Source organism: Sciurus vulgaris, assembly GCF_902686455.1.
Source record: "Sciurus vulgaris genome assembly, chromosome: 5".
Taxonomy (NCBI): Eukaryota; Metazoa; Chordata; class Mammalia; order Rodentia; family Sciuridae; genus Sciurus; species Sciurus vulgaris.
The window spans coordinates 122273326-122297803 of record NC_136465.1 but is presented as its reverse complement, the minus strand read 5'-3'; the positions used below and the strand labels follow the sequence as shown (position 1 = coordinate 122297803).

General features: G+C 34.4%; 1 protein-coding gene across 8 annotated transcripts in view; it reads right to left on the bottom strand.

The window, feature by feature from the left end:
* Positions 1-24478, bottom strand: part of SLC16A7 (solute carrier family 16 member 7) — a 201653-nt gene that overhangs the window by 75997 nt on the left and 101178 nt on the right. For 7 of the 8 annotated variants that reach the window (XM_079142801.1, XM_079142803.1, XM_079142805.1 and 4 more), the window contains one exon: positions 2562-2692. The gene's annotated coding sequence lies outside the window, so the exon portion shown is untranslated. Of the gene's footprint in view, positions 1-2561; positions 2693-12968; positions 13063-24478 lie in introns of those variants that run through there. The other variant, XM_079142802.1, reaches the window with a different exon arrangement.

The following is a 24478-nucleotide window of genomic DNA, read 5'->3' as shown; positions in this document are numbered from 1 at the left end:
AGAGAAAGAAGTAAAACAAAATCACCATTGTCCTAACACTAGCATAAATGATAGCAAATATGTTGGTGAATATTATGCTAGAGTTCCAATATACAAGTATGTACATAGTATGTGTTACAAAATTGGAAATGACAATTTAAAGGTCTATCAAAATTGAACCTACCAATAGGTAATCAATAGAAAAACAACTAAAAATTTCCAACCGGTTTATATATTCATAAGTATTTCCACAATCAGATGATGATTCTTCTGAATCACTTTTTGAATAATAATTTTCAGTGATACTGAGATATCTTCCCCTGGGCTATCTAAAACATCTCTATAGAGGGCCCTATCAATATCTCCACTAATTTCTTCCAAGCTGCTCAGGACATTCTAAGTTTTGACACCAATGTTTTCTTGATTTTACCAGAACATAACAACAGAAGATATTCAGACCACAATATAAAACTTCCTTTATCTAAAGGGCAATAAATGGTTTGTTGACTCAAATATCAAGGAAATAAAATTGACCCATCATCATGAGAACCACCAAACTTGTATATGCATAGGCCAAGACCCTGTCATGACTGCCACTTTGGCAAAACTGATAATATGCTGTCCAATGCAAGACATTCTCACTTCAAAGATGCTAAATGTGAAGCAATGTATTTCTTGGAATAGATGAAATAATGAATGCAGTAAATATTTAAATGTATATATGTATGTTCTATATGTATTTTAATGTACATAAATTTAATGTACATAAATAAATGTGCTATATAAGGATACTTGTCTATCATTTGATTTCTCATTATTTTTAACTTATGAATACATAACTACATGATCAGTATTTAGTGGGTAAATATTGCCCATGTAATTTTGCTAAACCCAGAGACAGTAGATTATTTATTGTATCGCTGATATATGATCTACATTTCTCTAAGTACTTTTTTCTGCACTTTTTACTTCAATCTGATTCATAGGAAAATAAATTTTTTGCTCCAAATTTCTCATTCTTTCAATGAATAATTTTGAAACTCCTGTAAAACTATTACCTTTGAATAAATTTCTAATGATTTATTCAATATACATCTTTCCCATTAGTCCAAGATCATAAGTTTATCACTGTATCTCAAGTTGTCAGCATAGTTATTGATATGTGGCAGGATAATTTCAGTTGTGACTACTTGTGCTTGGAAAGAAATTATTGCATTGTATTTATTTTATTGTATTATTGTATTATTATTTTATTGTTGCCCCCCATTGTACCACCTGCTATAATTTTCTCCCTGTAATCATAATTTCAACTTTAATAATGAATTTATTCACTTTCAAATAACAATGAGATATAGTCTGTTGTTTTGCCATAAGTTAAATAAATAAATAGAAAAAAATGTGCACCCACATACATTTGATTGAGGCAGATTTTTAAATGTTTTCTAAGAGATAACAACACCATGTGGCTAATGTTGGTAGCAATTGTGGTATAAGTGCCTGAGAAGAGGCTGACTTTAGACCACATCCTAAATAAAAAGTACAGGAAAGCAATATCTGCTGAATAAATCTTGATTAAAGTAGACACAGATAAATAATGAATCCACCATTGAAATATACAAAGGGGCTTGAAAAAATAGAAGCATCAAAAAACTGAAAGAAGTAAAAATGCATAGCAATGACTTATGCTAGCATTCCTTGCCTTCAACTCCTCCTTTTTATCTCCAACATACACACACGATGCATGGATACACAAGTATATATATATATCTGCACTAGGAATTAATCATCTCCACATAAGTCTTTTATCCAATGAAAAGTCTTTAAAAATTTTGGAAGACAATTCGTGATCTGCACATCAGCCTTCCACAGACAATGAACTGCTTCCCATTTCTCTAGATTCTGTCCTCCAAGAAGATTGCCCAGGAATTTTGATTTCCACTCCCTGCTACATTCATGTTTTTCTAAAGTTCATAGCCTCAAACTGCATCTCTATTGTTCAGATCATTAACTATTTGAATTTTCCTTCATTTGTAATGGAAGTCAAGCTATTTTCTCAGATGTGACACATTTCAATCTTTTCAAAAGCTTTTTTAAAAATAGTATTATTCTATTGAGGCCTTTTTTTCTCCTTGATTTCCTTTTTGTTTTTGTATTACTTTTGTCACAGTTTTGCCAGTTCACTATCTTCCTCCATAATCTTTTGTTCTCTGTTCCCTGCATATTTCCTTGATTTTAATTACAGTTGCATGCTCCAGATTGTAAGTCACCACTCATATGCCCCTTCACTTTCCTATGTAGTACCTGCTTTTTTTCTTTCACATAAAGTGACATTTGCTGATCTTTCAACTAACTCATTGGAAAGTGGAGCCAGACCAATTAGCTCTTGGAAAATTCTTCCAAGATCGTCACCTCTTCCTTATTAGCAACTCTTCAGTTGATGAATACTTAGGTACAATTTAAACACACAAACAGCACTCATGATTTCTTCCTGTGCACAGTTCTGTAATATTTTAGTCAACTGGTGTCTGTTGCGTTTTGTTCCTTTTCAATTGTGTGAAACAGAATTTAAAATATAGTTTTACCTGTTGACAGATGACTTCTTAAACAGATTTCTTTGGGTTTTTCGTGAAATCGTTAAGCCTAGCCACTCTGTGCTGAAGTGCAATATTTGAAGGCAAAGCAAGGGAAGAGAGGTAGACAGAGTCTGCGTTATCTAAAGAAATAGAAAAACAAGTGTTACATGTATAATTGAATTCCGCAAGCCTCATTATTAGAGCCACTAGCATTAACTAATTCTGATAACTGTGAACATCTTTTAATAATTAGCAAAATTGTACACATTTGTATATGTGTGAGTGCATGGTATATATGTATGTGTGTATATATTTTCGTCTTTCTCCTTCTCTCTCTCTCTCTCTCGCTCTCTCTCTCTCTTTCTCTCTCTCTCTCTCTCTCTCTCTCTCTCTCTCTCTCTCTATATATATATATATATATATATATATATATTTGTCAGTCCATGATGGAATAACCAAGTAATAACCAAAATGATCAAATGTATGCATGAGGAATAAAAGTATAAGACAAAGAAGAATCAGACTTTTCAAAAGAAGTATGTGTCTATATATACATATATATATATACATGTGTGTATATAATATATATATGAGAATATATATCATTATGAGAAGGAAAATTTATTGACATTAACTGTCATTCAAATAATTCCCTATGCCAATTTAGGTAATTAGCTCTAAAATTCAATTAAATAAATACCCACTAACAATGGAAATAGGAAATTTAAAAGAATATTAGAAGTACCACATGTACACATGTTTCAGTAATGAAACAGAATAGCAAACAAACAAAAAACTGCCTAGTAAACAAAGACTATTTTAGGGATCTTCTGTTTCAGAATTGAAACTTCTTTAATCTAGGTGATAGACAAATATGCTAAATCTATAACATATCAAACATGTTTATTTCAACCTTAATATTATGACTATGTACATGCTGATACCAAGAGGTAATATCGTCTGGGCCAAGATTTCATAAGACTGGATCAAACCTAGAAAAGAGTCAGTTCTTTCAATTAAATAAACAGTACCCAGAGCCACATGCTCTTAAGTCCTGAATGAAGACAGCAGTCACCAGGTGAAGGGAGGTTTGTATGAGAGGATGGAGAAAATGTTATCTAAATGCCAATTTGGTGAGAAACTGATAGTGGAAGCAATTCAAAGATGAGGAAAGGAATTTGGAAATAATATATAAAATCTGAGAAATTGACAGGAAGAGCATTGAAGACAGCTTTGTTAAGAATGAGGGTGCTCGTAACTGGGTCTTCTGGGTTTGGGATCAGAACAGCTCCAGTCCTATCAGGAGCTTGGGAGCCTCAGCAGCTTTTTTAAGGGGGAGGGTTAATTCAAGAATACAGCCTCATCCTACCCCCAAGTAACCAGCTCATGCAAAAGTAGAAGACCTTAATATTTTGAACAAATGTTTTTTATATTCAGTTTCTCTGGCAGAGAGAACTTCTCTGGGTTCAGGACAAAGCCTCAAAGGAAGGTGGGAGGCACATCCAAAAATTGAGCTCTCACCCTGCAGTCTGTTTGATTCATTCAACTTACATACCAGTTTAGGAACCAGAACAAAAGAGATCTTAAGAACTTCAAATTCTACATGCTTATCAACATTTCTATGAAATTTCACACTGCCTTAACCAGACTATTTTCTCCCAGAAAGACCATCCTACTCTAGGTTCTTTTCAACGAATGGGTCAATAAACCAGAAGTTCCCTGTTTGGTAGTTACGCCTATGTTAATTTATGTTACATCACTTTGTCTACATATCCTAAACTATCATGGCCTATTTTAAACACAATGCTGTCAATTACTCATGCAATGAATATATTGGTCAGTGTTTTAGAAGGCAGTGTTTTAGAATCTCTGTGTATAACTAAAAATCCTGTAGAATATCAATAATTTTTAAGCAAATGGGATGACATTTTTAATTTGATAAAGTAACTTCCAGGGACAGCTTCCTAAGTCTAAGTAAGGCTTAAGGCTTATTCCCAATTACAAAAGCAATGTTAATTATTATACCTAGCAGTTGGGATGTAGTAAGTGCTAATTTTGTTTCTTTGCTGTCCCCCTTATATGCCACATGTTTAATGATGAACTTTACTTATCACAGGGTTCAAGAAAAATAATGCTTTAATGCATTCAATATTTTCCTAAAATTTTTATTGATATTTGATAATTCCATAGATTCAGAGAAACTCCTATTTTGAATCATATTTCATAGATTAACGCATAAAGGATCACAGGTGCAAAAGGATGCAAGTGTATGTTTAGTACGTGACCAAATTGAAACTGCGACTGCTATCTTTTTATTAGGGTCACTATTGCTGACCTACTTCAACATGCCAACTTGGGGAATGCTTCTTCTCCACACAATTACACTTCTTCAGTCTTATTACAATGATGAATTTTTAAATTTTAGTTATTACATGTGCTCTTGCTATCTTGTCCATCAGAATCAATATACTTATTTTTGGGAATTCAAAAACTAGAACTATCCTTCGAAGTAATTTTAAAATTCATCATTTTTCTAGCTAATTTAGATTTATCAGTGCTTTCTATAATATGTTTGAGTCTATAAGGCTACAAAATATTACTATCATTAACAAAAGAATGAATTGAAGACGAATGAAAAAGCTTTGAGTATTTCAAGTGATTTTCAACAACTTATATGATAGAACACATACTAAAGCCCAGGAACTTTGCCTTGTATTCTGCAATCAATATGGGTTGATTTGTTAAGCTGATTAATGCATGGAGAAGATGCAGGACCCAAAAGTAGTGAAACTATTAGTAATGTTCAATGGCTAGGCTCTAGTAATACACTCAAGACTTATTCAGTTGCACAGAATATTGAAACATTTCTTTATAAACCTGTGAATAATCCTCTCTTCAAATTCCCAAACCTAAACCAGCATGCGTCAATTGTAGGAAGGCTTATCAATAGTCTACATCATCCAGAAGTTTATCTTTCAATATATAGCCCAGAAATAATGTACTTAGCAAACTAAGTACCAGATTAAGTCAATAGGAGCTAGGAGACTATTGACTTCACCATAAATTCGTCTGGATGCTCTACATTAAAGTCCAAGTCTTTCTTCACATCCTACCTAAACAGTGTCCCATGTTTGCACCGGAACAAATTAATATGTTCTTAATGAATAATAGACTGATCTTTTTGCTATCTTTTCTTACACAGAAGAATCTAGCAATGTCAAACTAACTACGGTGTTTAAGTTTAGGAGACAACTTGCTCAATTTTATAAGAGGAATTAAAATTGAACCAAATCTTTTCTTTTCTAACATGTAATTGAATTAAAATTGGAATCTAATCCTGGGAGACTATTTTATTCTTCAACATGGACCATCTTTTAAATCCTATTGACTGATTTACTTTGACATCTAGACAAGAAAGATATCGTTTGAGCAAGGCCCACAAAATGTTGGCAACACCAAACCTATTTTTAGATGTAAACTACTGCCGTAGTTAAAATGACTGCGAATTCTAATTGATAATGAGGGTCACACTCACTATAGTTGCTTTTAGAATGGGCAAATTAGGGAAAATAAGGTGAAACAGTATATAATTATGAAGAATTAGAGCTGAACCTTTCATAAAAACAATTCCCATATTTCCTAATATTATAATTTTAGAACTGTGTAAAAACAATTAGAGCAGGCTGAATTGTGACCATGTCCATGTCCAAATACTCACAACCTATAATCTTAGTTTTTATGGTAAAAGACATGATTAACTTAAGGATTTTGATAGAGAAACTTATATTGGATTACCCAGGTAAATACTAAATCTATACACATGTACCCTTATAACAGAGAAAAGCAGAGAGAGTTTTGAGACAGATAGACATTCAAGATGACAGAAAAAGGATATGTTGATATGTAGATGGAGGCAGAGTAGTAGAAAATGACATGACCACCAGCCCCAACATACCAAGAACAACTACTGACATCAGATGTTAAAGAGGCAATGGAGCAATCTCCCACAAAGCCTCTTTAAGAAGTTCTGTCCTGCCCTTTGATCTCCAGAGGTGTAAGAAAAAAAATTTCTATTAGTTTAAGTTACCAAGTTTGTAGTAATTTGTTACAACTTACCTGGGAGACTTGAACAATAGCAGTGGTGTATGGTTTTAAAAAGTCATGAACAATCAATTGTACCGTAAGGATTTTCTTATAGGTACAATTGCATAGGTATATAAAGACAGTACAGAATGTCCAGGGGAGTCATCAGAAAATGGGTAAATCGTTGTTCATTCACAAAAAAGTACTATCCCACACAAATGTAAAAGGAATGAAGCCGATCTGAGAGAACAACATCCCAAAATGTAGTGCTTTGACATGCTGAGCTGCAGGATCAATATCTTTCTGACCTCTACTCCTCCACCACCTGCTAGTTTTTCTCTTGATCCTCTTTATCTTCCAAAGGCACAAGGAAAGCTTTGTTCTGACATTCCCTTATCTGCCTTTGGACTTGCCAAAGACAACGTGGTAACCTTCCTCCTTCTCCCTAGTATCTAATTACCAATGGCAGAAAAGACCACTGAGGAAGGTAACTATGGCTAGACAGAGTTTTGTCACAAGCTGTCTGTTTCTTAGGGTCATTCAAATTTCTCAAAGAATTATTTAAAAGCTAATTTTTCACCTAGATGCATTTGCCCTTCCTAATAACCACTAGGAATAACCTCTCAAAAAGTATCGCCAACATTCCCCTACATTTCCGTGTTCTATGAGACAGATACCTAAGCATCTAAACCTCACTGGTATGGTGGATAATCACACTCCTGGGATTTCCTCCATTCATGTTAAATAAATGTGTATGTCTTTTTTTCCTATTAATCTTTCTGCTGTCAATTCATTCCAATAAACTTTTAGAAGGAGCAGGATGAGACTTCCCTTCATTCTTGCAGTGTCTTTATGTTTACACAAGCATCACAAGAATATAAATTACTCAGAACAATGTACTAAAAACTATTAATAGCAAGTAGCTTTGAAATTTTGCTTTGTATGATTTATGTATTTTGGGATGTTGAAATATTATAGAATGAATATATCTTATTTTTCTATTAAAAGTTATAGACAAATGCTAAAATACAAAACAGGATGCACACGTAAGTATGTTTTCTAATATGCTAACATGTTGCAGGTACTTCTATTTGTATTACAAATCAAATTTTCCTATTTTTTCTAATGCTTTTCTTCTGCTAATAAATTTTCATCATACTTAGGGAAGGAGAAATCAGGTCTTGCTTATAGGCATTCTCTACTGGTTGATGAGAAAATGTCATCTGAAACCACTAATGTAGAAGACCAGAATATGCCACATCAAAATATAGCTTTTCAGCTTAAGGATTATTTTAAGAAATAGTAGACACAGTGGAAGTTCTGAAACTTATCCTTTCATAAGAGAAGTTTACATCTACAAAAGTAGTCACCATTTGGAAAGACGCTCCTTCTCTGTACAGAGAGAAGGAGGACTACATCACTGGACGCTCTTCAATGGCAAAACAGGACTTAAGTCTGCATCAGAAGAAGCCTTATCTTGTTTTCCCTGCTCTTCTGAGATCTTCCCACAATGGTTCTTCCCAGAAGCCTTCTTCCTTTATTTTGGTGAACAGTGATATTTAAGCCTAAATTCAAAGCCACCTCCTTGAGATTTACTCACTTCCCAAGTGTCACCATATACACATGAGCCACACATTACTCAACTTCTGTTTCTTTTTCTCCTGTTTTCTGTCTTTAGTTACAGGGGTCAAGAACTCAGAAAGAATGGAGAGAAAATTATCATTCTCTCCCTCCCTTACATAGAAGGCCTCAACAGTGTGTTTCCCAGCGTAATAAGAATTACCTGGAACCTTGTTAGAAATGCAACTTCTGGAGCACCACCCCAGATCTACTGAATGAGAACCTCTGGGAGTGAGACTCATAAATATTCCACGAATCCTCCAGGTGATCCATACTAATGATTGAAAATCATGGTCTGGGCCCTTGTAACACTCTACCTGCAAATGTCAATTGTAATAATTATAATAAGCATTTGTAGTCCCTTAAGTTCATAACCTCATATCCTAACTGCCACTACCTCCAACTGAAGTGTCCTTCACCACTCCATGTGACACACTCCTGTTTAAAATTTAAGATCAAGTAAGTACCACCTCTATCATACAAGAAGTATTTCATGCATAAAAATAAAATACATAGTCTATGGTGTTTGGGTGAGATTGTAGAAAAATTATGTGTCCTTAATTATATTAATTTGGTATTAGAGTATTATTATAGTATTTTAATATATAAGATAAGTTAGTATGACAAATTTACTTATTTGCCCTAATTTTGGTCTATACTTGATTCTAATATGGTTATTATAAGGTAAAATAAATGAGTTTAGGAAAATGGCAACTAATGCTAAGCAGAGGCAAAATATTCATAAAACTTTTGCCTGTGATATCCTGAAAGACAGAAAATGTACACAGATATTTGGGGCTCTGGGAAAAGAGGTATGGAGACAGGATGTTGGTAGCATGAGTTGGTTGTAATTAGCCACATTTAATAAATTTCTGTAAGAAGCCATATGTCCACAACATATCCATTCTGTTTCCAAAGATAGAAGTGGAAAGGAACATGAATTACAGGGCTTGGAAAATTGAAAATTACTGTAGCCCCCATTTGCCATTGGAGAACAAGTTCCAAGACTACCAGCAGAGCACTAAAACCTTGGATAGTATCAAACTCAATATATACTGGATTTTTCCTATTTATATTTCCTCTAAGAATATAGAGGACCATTTTCAAATGAAAGTAGGCTGCAGGGGAATTGCCTTAACATTCACCACCTGATCTTCTTTCCTTTCTTATTGAGAACTTTCACCTTTACATTTAAAGGAAGCAGTTTACTTTCTCTTTGGCAAAGCCAAGTTCACTTCACGGCATCACTATTCTCCAGCTTTAGAGCTATTGCTAAGCAACAAAATCAGGGTTACATAATCAACAGTGGATCTGGTAGCGCTGGTGGCTACTCAGTGACTGATGGGAGGTGAGTGCACATGGTGCAAACAGGTTATACAAAAGGATGACTCCCATCAAACAGTGTGGAACTGAATGGTGTGAGATTTTACCATGCCACCCAAAAGGTGTGCAAGCTAAAATTTATCAATTGTTTATTTCAAGAATTTTTCTTTTTTTGGGGACCACAGTTGGCTGTGGTATTTGAAAGAGCTGAAAGTAAAACTGTAGATAAGGGAGGGAACTACTGTGCCCGTATTTTTTTTTTTCTTTTTCTTTTTTCTTATCCTCTGCCTGATAAATGATTCTGAAGTTAAGACACTGACTCAAGGCAAAAATTAAATCAAAAGCAAGGTCATGGAGCCATTGGAAAGATTAAAAAAAAAGTGAGTGTGGCCTTAGCATCTCTTTAATTTTTCTTAATTCACATGCTATTAATAGGTTTTGGCAAGGAAAAAATATACATATTTTTGGTGAGCAGCATAATGTTTTGGTATATGTGTACACTGTGGGACTGCTAAATCAAGCTATTTGATATATTCATTTCTTGCCCCCACCCCATGGTAAGACCACTTAAAATCTATTGTCTTTTTAAAGAATTATTTATTTATTTTTATTTTTTACAGACTGCATATTGATTTTTTATACACAAATTTTCAGATGAACAATATATTATTAACTGTAGTCACTATGAAGTACAACAAATCTCTTGAACTTATTCTTCATTTCTAACTAAAATTAGACTTAGTGTCTACTTTTAAAGAAAAAAAACTTTTATAGAAGTAAATGCAGAAACCAGTAAATCCTGTCAGTTTAAAATTTAGTTGGGAAAGGAAGATGGAAGAAGAGATCAATAGTGTGGACTCATGCAAATGTGGTAACCTCAAATCTTCTATAATTGAGTGTATGTAGAGAGTCATATCTCACAAAGAACTCATGGTATGACCATTCATATGAGCTAGAATTCAAATTTAAAAGTTTTTTCCAAGAGGATTATACTACAAAATGTGCCATCAGCCTACATATCAAGGAACAGTGTATATGGGAAATGTACAATGACTAAATGATTAAAATGATTACAATATCCAATAACTTGATTTATGTGATGTGCAAGAATAGAATATTATGAAAAAATTCAGTGCATATATCACAATAGATGTTAATAAAGTATCTGAGCCATTTAGGCAATTGACAATTACATTGAGTCTTCATTTCCATATTTGTAAAAAGAAGGAGCAGAATTAAGTGTTCTGAGGTCCCTTTGAGCTCCCATTCTTTGATTCATTTCTGTAGACTTTCTTCACACATGAAACATAAATTTCTTTCCTGTGCTGTCAAAATGCTACTGTCATTCAAAAATAAATAATGAACAGATAGATAGTATTTGACAACTTTTCCAAGTTTCTGTAAACTATGGCCTGAATGACAAAAGTTCTTTCGAAAGACTCACTTGAAGAAATCCCATTACGTAAGCAGACAGAGACTATGCTTAACAAATTTAATACCAATGTTTCCTAAAGGCCAAATCTTAGTTTCCTAAGAGTGTTTAGAATTGTATTTCATTCCCAAATCACCATTGCATTTCCATAAAAGCTACCATGGGAAATCCTCAGAGAATCTGGTGTATGTTTGAATAGTTCTTCATTTATCGAGATTAAAATACTGCAGCATATTTTTATTATTTAAAAGAATATGTTCCCATAAAACTGAGACAATCTGGCTCAATGTTGAAAATCAATCACATGAAGACATTTTTCAAAGAGAATGAAAATAGCACCATGCATATCATATATTCAAAATGTTCAGAAGAACTAATATTTCAACTCATGAACTACATATTTTATCTAGTTTTCTGTATCTTTCCAATTTACAACCATAAAATAAAAAAAAGAAAAACATTACACTACACACCTACCAAATGAGAATCATGTTAATAACCCAATGTTGGATAAAAATACCATGTCCAATAGCATTTAAACAGTCACTAAATATATCATTCAAATGCATAAGAGTTGACTATTTATAAACACTCCAAAACAATGTCAAACCTACAAATTTTATAACACCAATAGTTGGTGGGAACTATTAATTACAAGCATATTTGGTAAAGGAGCAACAAACTGTGCCGAAATATAATGGGATGAAAGGGATTGTTTTTATCACACTTTCTGACATCCTCAAGATCCCCTGTGAAGTTCCTCTCCAAGGAAGTATCACTCTGAAGCACGATGGAATTCACAACTTCCAACACCTGCTATTTAAGATTTGAGGTTATTATAATAATCACTAAGCACTGATATAGAACTGTTGCTGAGTGGAACAAAATGGACCCAGTAAAATGTAGCATAGATGAGAGCTAGGAGAGGTGATAAAAATAAATCTATTGATTTGATTCCATCCAACTTATCACTTCTAGATGACCAGTAAGAAGCATCATCCCAAAATCAGAAGAAAACCTCCGTTTTCCTTTTGCTTACTCCTTACTGCCCTAGTCAAGATTGTGAGTCCCACAAAAACTTGTAATCAAATAAACATGGACCTCTAGGAATTGATGACAACTTGTATCACATCGAAACAGAAGTGACGTGATCACTGGGAACTTTGCCCTTGCAGGGTGCTCATCTCTCTTCCCACTTTGCCTCTCCTACAGAGCTGTATGCTGGGCTCCTCCAGGTTGGTTGACAGCTTGGAAGGGCAGATATGAACAATGCCAAGCATCAAACTGATCCTAATTTAGTTTTTCTAGGCTTTAATTATTTTATTCTTTAATTTTCATTCCTCCATGCCCTTTGCTTATATATCCTGGTATCCACCTATAATCCCAGTCCAGAGATTCAAGAGCCTGAGAGGGTTCCATTCTGTTCCAGCCTATTCACTCACGTTTCTTCTGACATCATTACCGCTTAGATAAACAGCTCTCTTTGTTTTGCTAATGCTTCCTTGACACCCCTTCATGCTCCACCAGAGACCATGAAGCTTTTCTGATTGCCAACTGCATTCATTCCAGTCTGACCCAAGTACTGCAGCAGATGAGACTGGAGCACCAAGCTTCCCTTCTTCCTGCCCTACTTGCTGGAATAACTGTCAAACCTGAGAGGAGCAGAAAGGAGATCTCTGTCTTCCACCTCCATCTCAAGAAAACCTTTCCTTCCTGCTAGAGAAAAGGGCATTTCCTCTGCCTTATTTATTTATTTATTTTTTTCATACTAATACATTTACTTAGGACTTTTAATGAAGTTGTTTTTGACTTTATAAAGGATCTAGAGCCAATAATTTTTACACTTTATTTTTAATGTATTGGTCTTTTCTGTTATTTTCCTTTATCCTATTCTCTCCAACCCCATCCCTCCCCGCCCCCCCCGCAAAAAAAAAGCAGGAAAAAAACCTCCAACAGACCTGCTTTTCCCTTGTGCTGCCTCTATATTCCTTTCACCTTCATTTCAAAACTTCCCACAAAAGTCATGTTTCGTTTTAGAATCTACAAGGAAACCTAGAATTGTGAGATTCTTACATTGGGTATTTCTCTTGCAAAGTCTGACTGAATAAACCTGAGATGTGAATTCCTACTCACCAAAGTCATTGGGTCTCACCTCATTTGAATTGTTTATGGTATTTAATCATACCTTGTAATTGAGACTTGGAAGTTTTTGGCTTTTGTCTTACTCTATCACAACTTCTTCCATAGCAATTTTTCTTCTTCAGGTCCAGTATATGTGAGTCCTCAAAAAGTTTATATTTTGACTGTTTCTCTTTTCTCTTTACATACTCTCTTCCATATTCCCCATATTCCCTACTGCTATAGATTTAGCTACCATTTTTACGTGTGGTGTGTTCACATTTTTGTCCATCTGAAGTAATCCTTTTCCTAAGTTATAAATCTTCATTTCTTACTGTTTCCTAGACATTATCAAATGAACACTTCATTTCAAATGGACACCTAAATCCCCTACAGTCTATTCACTAGAATAACAAATCCTAGGAAAAGCAACACAGTTCTTTCTTCTTCTTTATGTCATTTCTCTTTAAAAGTTCCTGAATATATCTTTCTTTCCATTTCACTTTGGACCACCATTGTTCGTACTTTTTCACCTCACACATGAACAACTGCAATAGTCCCCTAAGAAACTGTCTCATTTTCTGCTTTTGATCCTTGCCTCCTACATCCATTCACACATCTGGCCTCCAATGAATCACTGCAGGATTAATTCTCCAAAAGTACCTCTCAGAAGAGGTTACCTACTATGCAAAAATCTTCAATAGCACACTATGGTCTTAAATGGTATTAAAGATTTAACTACATTAAATCATTCTTGCTTATTTTTAACCATTCCCTACATTTTATTCAAATCATGTCTTGTGGCACTGTATCAGAAAACACCTGTCCCAAGGGATGCTAATAGGTGTCACATGGAAATGACCAGGTAGATTTGAGAATGGTACATTTATTTCACAATTTCTCAGCATCTTCAACACAGTAATATGCATTGCAATTTGTTTTAGTTGTAGAACACAGAGCTCCTAGACTTTAGTATAGAATTTTTTCCTGGAAATCTACTTTCCCTCCATTTACCCAAACCTCCTATATTGTCACATGACAAAATCATGCCCATTCTTTCAAATAAGTGATTTTAAATGAAATCATGAAATAATTTCTAATAATTTCTGAAAAAGGAAAATCTTCCTTCTCTAAACTCTCAGTAAAATATATTATATTATGCCATTTATATTTTAGTTTTGAAATTATTTATATCTCTTTCCCACCCTGGATCTTGACACCATTTATACTCCTTGTAGTGCCTACCCCACTAACCTCAGTCCAAGTAAATAATTCCATGCCAGGATATGCAAAAATTTACATTTTAATAATATTTTACTGCTTCTAAGCCTCCAGGATAGTGAAATTTATGTAAGTTTAATTATATAAACTAGAAAGCATGTAAAAATAAAATTGTAGCCCTAAAATACAGTTTGTTACTCATGTTTCAAACTAGATACATTGTCTATAGATAATGATTAAATTTAGATCTACTCAATGGATTTAGTCTAAAACAGACTTAATTTATTCCAATAAATGAGGTACAGTATTCATGGAATACAAAGTAAAAAAGGATAAAGAAATTTTGGAATCAAAAAAAACAAGATCCTTTTTTGAAGACCAGTCATATTCTATTAAAAAAAAATAACAGAATGAATCGAACAACATTGCCCTATGTAAACTTATGATTTTTAATTTTAAAAAAAGAAATAAAATTTCTACGATCTGTTTAACCCATTTCCTTTGTGGTTGATTGTGTAAAATCCATCACCTTGAAAAATAAATCTGTGTTAAGAGATCTGTGGGAATCTCAGGATTTTGAGATTCTGGAGCTGCCTCTCCAGGTGATGGAAATAACTGGACCTGTGAACCTAACTCTACCCTGAGAGGAGTTCAACCGAACTGAGCCATAATGCTTGGAGACCAAAGAAAAAAATGACCTGACTGTCTAAGAAAATGACCTGCTTAGGAAAAATATTGCCAAGATATTTCTACAATTCTTGAAACAGTTCTTTAAAAGCAAGTTTCCAATGAGCTACAGAAGCTTCTAATGTCAAAGAACAGATTTATGCAGAAGGTTATTCTGTTAAGAGATAAAACTGGGGATCCAAACTGTAGACTTGTAGAATTAGTTAACTAAAGGTTATTTTAGGAGTTGATTTGCAAGAATTGAAAATCTTGTTTGTTTTTGTTCTGTGGCTATAGGCAGAGAGAGTAATGCATAAAGGTCCAGGAGAGAGTAAAGCAATAAAATACAGTAAACTTGATGGCATGGTACCCATGCTAGTCCAGTCTGCAGGACAAGAGGTTCAAGAAGTCAGAGCATTTAAGGCAGAAGCTAAATAAGCTGTTAAAAAAAAAAAAAAAAAAAACTGTGAGATTCTTAACACCATGGTGTTATAAATAAATGGCAAAGCATAGTATGGATATAGACAAGAGGTATCTTTGTCATCTCTGTCTACACCTCAGCTTTGGGTCCTTGGGAATCAGTTACTTAGGGAGCTCTAGATCACAGGCCCTTTATACAGGCAGTGTTCTTTATTGTTGCTCTTGTTTTTATTCACTGAGGGCATTAGGATTGGCAGGAAAGTGGTAGTGAAAACACTCACTTGACCTTTCTTTCAGCTCATGTGATTTCCAGAAATATCTGAAACTGACTTCATAGAGATCTCAAGGTCCTTGCAAAGAGGCCAATGATAGGTGAAGAGTCAGAAGCACTTGGATTATTACTATCAACCTGACTCAATTTTTAATCATCAGTCCATCCATTTGTTTGTTCAACAAATATCAATTGAAAGTCTACTATGTGCCAAGCAGAATGGCTACAGTCCTGTGTAAAAGACTGTTATCCATGAATGTATGTTTCAGTGGAGGAGAGAGACACTAAGGAAGTTACAAATAATCATGGATTATATTCTACCTAAAGAAAATAAGCAGGGTATTATGATAAAGATGAATCACTTGGAGACAAAGGTTTAAAAAAAAAAAAAGTTTGCAAATGGAGAGTGACCAAGGAAAGTAAGATGTGGAGGGATTCTTACTTTACTTACTTTCTAAAGAATAGAAGCTAAATAAACTCCTTCTCTTCTCCCTGTTTTCTCCTCAACCCAAAACACATAGCATTCAGAAAATTTATTTTCTGTCTGAGAGAAATAAGACTAGGTATAAGTTCTATAATTTTCAACATTGTTTTTCAAATCAAGTTAATATTGTCTGTAAAATACTATGTTGGAAAAGTTCTCATGCTCTGTGCTGCTCATCCAGGGGTTTTTAGAAGCACTCAGAACCAGCTCACTTATCCCTGATTCATTCTTTCTTTTCTGTGGGTCCTGCACATTCATCCTGGCTTCTAATCTTCTTGTCCATTGTCTATCTTTGTAAAACTTCAACTCTTGGCAATTTTGACTACAGGGTGGATTAGCCTCCCTAACCTACTTTTCCTTGATGCCTGTAAAGTTAGGTAGAAAACTATTTTCTCTTTCAGATTATTACTGTAGGGAAACTTATGAGTGTAATAAAATTGATAAACATGAATAAGTTCCACACCTTACAGAGTATTAATTGTGCTAGTCCTGATTACTGATCCTGCCTCTCTCTGAGATGATGATTTGTGGCAATGACTTTCTAACCTGAGTTTTTATTCTTAGATGTCAGCATCATCAAGTTCCATTCGTCATCCTAATTCTGCCCTTATGATGAAATCAAGGTGGAGCATTGTGTTCATTGTCTCCTTGTTTCCAGCATTCATGTATTCACTCATTTGCCAAACATTCACTAGGTATCTTAGTTTATGCCAAAAGTTAAGCCAAACTCTAGAAACACAGATGACTAAGATGTCAGAGAGCTTCTGATCTATAAAAGAACACAATCTAGGAGGTAACTATGAAGTAGATAATCATATCATATGACAAATATCAAGAGATGGGTGAATTCAGGTTTCTACTGAGTTAAGAGAAAGAAAACCTAACCTAAATGGTCATAGACAAGAAACTGTCTCAAGAGAAGTTAACAGTCACTGCTGTAGTTTTGAAGGTGTCCTCCAAAAGTTCACTTGTTAAAAATCTAACACCCAAATTCTTAACTTGATGGTGCTAGAGCTGGGGCCTCAGGGATGTAATGATGGTTAGATGAGGTCATGAGGGGTGAGTCCCTGCAGACAGGATTAGGACTTTCTAAGAAGAGGAAGACAAACCTGTACTTGCACACTTGTTGCCTCATCATGCAAGACTTCCTGTTCTGTCATGATGCAGCAGGAAGACCCTCATTAGACGTCGCATCTTAACTGATATTGAACATCTCAGCCTCCACTAATGTAAGAAATCTCTGTTCTTTATAAATTACCCAGTTTGGAGTACACTGTTACAGCAGCAGAAAACAGACTAAGACAGTCACGCTGAACTGGGTGAGCAGACTTGTGAAAGCTAAACAGGATTAACTTGTTGGAGGTATTGGTATGTGATGGGATTGGGAGTAGCAATGCGTAACAATAAAATACCATTTGATATGTCCTGAAAGTAAGAGAGAGCATGACACCATGATATATATAGTTGCAAAGAAATAAGGATGAAAAGACGTATAGCTCATTCATCTTAAAGCTTTGGAAACTATACTGTCTTTTTGTTTGTTTTAGCAAAGGATCATTTGGTAAATTTGCATTTTAAAAAATGATCCCAGAGATAGGTTAAAAAAATGGTTGGAGATAGAAGGTATAGCAACAAACTAGTAAGATCTTATTTCAGTAATCTAGAAAACCAGGACACAGCAGTGGCCTTGGGCAAGACAGAGGGCAGATTTGAGAGTGAGTTAGGAACTAGAGCCTTGCAGTTACTTGGAAAGCTCCCAGATACTAAAAATACGATGACAAAAGAGAGGGATTCAATATGCGACAGATACTTTGACCTAAAATTTTTATTAAAAGAAGTTGTGGGTAGATAACCTGTATAGTTTGGAATGAACTCCAGTTTGTAATAATTTTTATAAATATCGCTGGCTTTGTCAAAAAGAATTTGTATACAAGGGTTTATTGCTCACTTAAAAAAATCTGCTCCATATATATCCAGGTTTATTGGTTGTTACCATTCCTCAGGCTTGTCCAATAATGCTCTGTTGAAGCTATCACCTCACCAGTTCCAATTTTATCTTTATATTAGAAAGCAAAATGTAGTTCATGAAAAGCTTACAATCTCACCACCTTATCACAGACTGCATTACAAATTCAAAGAATCAAAACATTCATAATTTTTTATTAAATCTTTCTATTATGAGGGAAAACATTATACATAGCACTAAAACACACAGACAGACAACAGGCTAAAACACACGTAGTTTAATAGTTGCCTCTGTGATGAAACAGGGCAGCAGGGATGAAACAGGAGAGAAATGAGCACTTGTCTAGTGACCAGGCAAATTCTGGTCACATTCATTTGGTGGGTTTCTGGATATTCACTGTATTAATATGTGTTCTAACTTGTGCAAATGTTAAAATCTTTTGCATTTATCAAATATATTTAAATGATATGAAAATATACAATATGTAATAATGTTCCTTTACCTACAGAATTGATGAAAATACTCTTAAAAGGTTTCACTCCCTCTATCACTTTGTTTCCTTCTATAATGTGGCATACTTTAATTCTTACAAAGATAAATTGAAAACATAGTAATTCAAAGTGCTCCTGAGGAGTAAGAGAAAAGTGATTTCTTAATTTTCTACTTTTCAGAAATTACAAATTCAATTAGTGGGGGCTGTGCCTAATTTTCTGTAATTGTTTTTCAAGAACATTTACTGTGCTTCAATGAATAAATGGTAACAAAAATCTGATAATTCTTGAATAGATTACACATGAGTAATAGTTTCCTATTAGGTTCAATTTTCAAAATCAGGAGCTACTTGACCTCAGAAAAGAACAGAACCATGTGAGCATACTAAAAAAAAAAAAAAATTAAACTTGTGCTTTCTTAAAAAAAAACCTTAAAATTCAGTTTAAAAGATTAGTTTATTCAAAATGCATACGTACTCAATACAAAAGAAACTGATTTTTTTTTTATCCAATTAGTGAAAGAGCATAGTAAAAACACTAAAAAATGAGGTAAATTGTTTTTATCTGGAAGTATAATAAATCAGAGGCAAGTTCTGTCAAATGTTAGTCACTGAGAACATCAATCTATGCAATGACTCTGCTGTCAACTTCAGGTTTGAGGCTTAATCATTTCAGGAGTGAGAGAGCCAGGAGTCATATTTTACCCAAAAGACACCTGGGTACACATATTCATGCTTTTACCATCATACATTGCTTGACAATTTGCCTGAAGGTCAATTGGCAATAGAATAATAGAAATTTTGAGTTTTGAACAGATTATGTGAAGGTGGCTTTAATGAATATTTACTTTGCATTGTCATTTGGTCTTATGTACATATGCACGGGGAAATGTGAGACAGCCTGCAAAACTAGTCAAACACAGGAAGGTCCTGAAGTCCACTTAGTAAGTGTATGATGTGTGAGGCAGATGTGCCAAGTAACAGAACATCTGACCTCAGGATATTTTTTTCCAATGGGTGGCAATTTTATTATTTTAAATCAAAAGAAATAATCTGTTCATTTATCATCCCTATATACATCTATATACATTTTTATCACATTATGCATCCTATTTATTCCACTCGCAGGAAAGTATGGTTATCTGGAAAATAGGCTACAAATTATTCCCTTTCCTTTATCTACCCTTCCTTTAGCTTAACTTCCTTTTACATTTCTTCCTGGGCTTGACCTATGTATTATTCTGTATTATACTTCGTATACTTCTGTTCAGGCTGTCATAATAAAACACCACAGACTAGGTGGCACAAACAATGAAAATTTATTTTGTCACAGTTCTGAAGACTGGAAGTCCAGATCTGGGTGCTTGTAGAGTTAGGTTCTGGTGTCAGCAATCTCCCTGTGTGCTCACCTGACCTTCCTTGGTGTCTCTCCTCATAAGGACACTAACCATCAGAAGAGGGTCCCCCTTCATGTCCTGACTACCTCCCAAAGGTACTATCTCCAAATACCATCATATTGGGGGCTATGGATTTAAACATGAATTTTGGGAAGACATCTGAACATTCAGTCCACAGCACTGTGGCCAATGAATGAGACAATAGCAAACATGAAATAAGTAAATATTCGAAAACGATTTATGCCTTTGAGCCTGTCCTATCTTGCCAGGTCTCCAGTTGCCTGCACCTTTCAAATATCAATGCTATTTGATATATAACCTAAGGTCCTTGTACACTGTGATATGAATTACTAGTCACCTTAAATAGTTCTATCATCAAAGTTCTGCCAGAAGAAGCATCCTTTATTCTGTCACTTAATTCATATAAATTTATCAAACAAGTCCTACATAGAAAGAGTTCAGAGTGCTGGCACTAAGGGGTAGAGTCATGGACAAGATGTAGCCCATGACTTCACAATGTACATAATCGTTGAAGAGAACAACAAATATGGAAAAAAGATTATAATACTTTATGGCAGCTTATCTCAACTGCGGTTAAACAAACCACCAAAAACAGGAAATGATTTCAATGACAACTTTTTTAGTTCTACTATAATGTTACATCAATACTATGCATAGAAGAAAAGTTAACTCAACATAGACAATGAATCCTCTAAGTCCTAAGATCTAGAAAATTAAGGCATAATTTCCTTATCAAATTCTATTAAGAAAAGCTGACTCAGGCATAGTGATGCATGCCTATAATCCCAGCAACTCCTAGGCTGAGGAAGGAGGATCACAAGCCTGGGCAACTCAGTGAGACCCTGTCACAAAATCAATAATAATAATTTTAAAAAGGGCTGGGGATGTACCTTGGTGGTAAAGCACCCCTGGGGTCAATCCCAATTACCAGAAAGTAGGAGGTAGAGGAGGAAGAGGAGGAGAAGGAAGAGGAGGAGGAGGATTAGGAGGAAAAAAAAAAAAAGGAAGGAAGGAAAGAAAGAAAGAGAGAGTAAAAGAAAGAAAGAGAAAGAAACAGAATGGTAGAGCTGGTTTATGATAATAAATAATGTATAAATTGGTACAACTTAATCAAACCAAGGAGATCATAAATAAATTTAGGTTAAATCTTGAATGATGAGCATGTTTTAGTTAAGTGTAGAGAAGGAAAAAAAAATGATCCAACAAGAATATCTGCAAAGGTTCCTGGAAAGAGAGATGATACCCTTAAGAGAACTAACAGATACAATCAATCCCTCTTCCAGTCAGATAACCAATAATGGCCCAACAAATACCACAGCAAAGTCCAACAGAAACTGAAGTCACTTGGAAGAAGTGATACAAAGAATGAAACACAGTTTCATCTTTATAATATCTTTCCAATATAACTTCCAAGGTTTTGAGTAAGAAATGAAGGTTGTAATATTTTCTTCATCTCTGCTAGTGTCCTCTTGGTTATATGAGACAGTACCAATTTCTATGATTTTAGACTATATTAAGGATAAGAGAATGAGTTAATTAAATATTAGTGTAAAATGTCTTATTACTAACAAAAATTAAATTTCCTAGGGATTCCCCGAGGACAAAAACCAACATATTTGCTGGCAAATTGGGTAATCTCTAAGTAACACAGTGCATCACCTTACTGAGCTAGGGCTTCATTTATTTTAATATCATGGGAGTCTCATCTTCAATATTTATTGTCTGTATTGATGACATATCCTTCTGGCAATATTTTAGAAGTATCCTCAAGAAATAACCAAATCTATTTGCTAGTTACTGCCAAAAAAAATACATTTCAACACTAATTTTCTTCCACATACATATACAAAATGCTAAAATTTCTATCCAACAGGTTAGCGTCATTATATGTGGGAGTATAATGTAGAAAAATCATCCTGACATGCTCATTACACTGCTCAAAAAATCTAAATTTTATGAGACATGAATTATTTTATGATAGAGGTGAAAGAAGAAACAGGAGCTTCTGCCTATAAAAGATCCCAAGTCAAAGTCAACTTTTTTTTAATGTTTTATACTGCAGAATTCCATGACTTTGTTAAAGCTTTAGTTCAAAAGCTGACTAGATCTAAAACTGCATTTGAATTAAAGTCCTTGAACTACTGTAAAGTATACTTGCAGAACCATCTTCTCATAGAGAGGGAACAATCTTCCGTCTAGGTAAGAATGCAAATAAAACTCTCTGATTTTTTATATCAGAGTGTCATTTTTGCACCCTGCACAATTAGAATTCAAAGCAGATCTATCTTATTTCATTAGGCCAGGTAGTACTGCCAACTACTTCAGACTTGATTATTTGCTATCCAGCTTTAGTAAAACATCAATCAACAGTTCAAGAAAATTCTGTAAATTTATATTTGCATGTAATTTCTGTGCCACAAACACACAGTGATTAAAAAAAAATAACATCTGAAAAAAGAAAACCAAATGAAATAACTAACCAAAAGCATCATAATAACAATACAGGAATAAATATTTCCATTACCTAGAAATGGAATGGTAACACAGTATAGCAAAAAAATGAACTGCTGGAATCTGGGAAGAGAAGCAGCCAGGGAAGCAGACGAGGTGATAGAGAGGGCTTCAAGAGATCCACTAAAGAAGAGAGATGAGAAAGCCTGTTGCAGGTGCAAGCATAGCACAGGTCTGGTTCCGTTCTCCACCCTCAAACGACTCCTGCCTGAAGGAAGCAAAAGTAAAACTAAAGCCCCGCTACCACCTAGGACAATTTTACTTTTCACACTGGAACCAATGGAAAATGAGTAGGACTCTACAACAAAACCTGAAGCTACTCCATGGCCTAAAGCCTAGATTTTTTATAGCTTCCAAATAAGTACAGAATGTGGAGCCATGGGTACTCTCTTGAGATTAAAAAAAAAAAACCTGCTAATCATAACTGTGCATATCTAGCCCAGTCTCTCCCAGGTGTGCACATCTGTGTATGAGAAGAAATTTTTAGAACAGCACAAGGTATAGAGATTTAAAGAAAAATGCAAAAGACTTTAAATGTACCTTGATAGGAGAATAGATAATGAAAGTTTGCATATTCATAGGCTGGGATGTTTAGGAGTTAAAATAAATAAGCTACATTATCTTTAGCAATCAGGGACATGCATATCAAAACTATAATGAGATACCATCTCACTCCAGATAGAATGGATAGTATATTTTTTAAAAATGCTTGGAAGGATGTGGAGAGAAAAGAACTCTATACACCACTGCTGGAAATGTATATTAGAGCAGCCATTCATTAGGAGAACAGAATGGAGTTTCCTCAAAAAAACTAAAAATAGATTTACCATATGATCCAGCTATTCCACTTCTGGGCATATATCCAAAGGAATACCAAAGAGATGACTACACACCCATGTTTACTGCAGCACTATTCACAATAGCTAAGATATGAAATTAGCCTACAGGCCCATCAATAGATAAGTGAAGAAAATGTTTTATGTATATGTGTGTGTATACATACATACATACCACACTATGGAGTATTATTCAGCCATAAAGAGGAATGAAATCTTGTCTATTGCAGCAAAATGGATGGACTAAAAGATATTAAGTAAAAAATGCCAGACACAAAAAGATAACTACTTTATGTTCTCATATATGGAAAAATTTTTAAAAGTCAACCTAAAATCAGAACTATGTTTACTAGGGATTGAGAAGTTTGGGGGTGGATTTGATCAGTGTACCGTTAGCATGTATGGTAGCATCATATGGAACCCCTTTAGTATGCACAATTAATATGTGTTAAAAAAATGAAATACATAAGACAGAGATCACAATGAAATATCACACAATGTTAACAGTGTCAATTGACTCTACTTACTAAGTTCCAGATCTTGGTCTCTCTGAGAAGAGAGAACATGAATGAACTGCTAGAGAAATGGCAGGTGGTAATAAATGCTCAAATATTATTAAGAGTGTAAGTCAAAAGAATTGGACATGGGCCCAGAGAAAACATTTAGAGATGTCATGGCTGCCATATGTCCATGGACTTTACTATGGATTATAATTAAATAATGTTAGTCAATGGAAACTAATAATAATAAAGTGAATCAGTTAAAACTATGTATTTGAGTCATATTATTCCAAACATATTACTGAACAAATAAAGCTTGTGGCTCTTTAAAAGAACTTATTCAGTATGAAACCAATACATGAATTTTGGGAACTTGTAAACAAAATAAAATACTATCTATGGAACCATACATATACAATAATAATCTATGCAATGAGAATGATAAACCTCAAATTCAGGAATAGAGATGCAGGTATATGGAAAAGACATTCAGAGAATTCTCTTGTCTTTTGGCTTGGATACCCATGAAAGGCTGACAGATTTTTAAAAATATTATGCCAGGGTTGG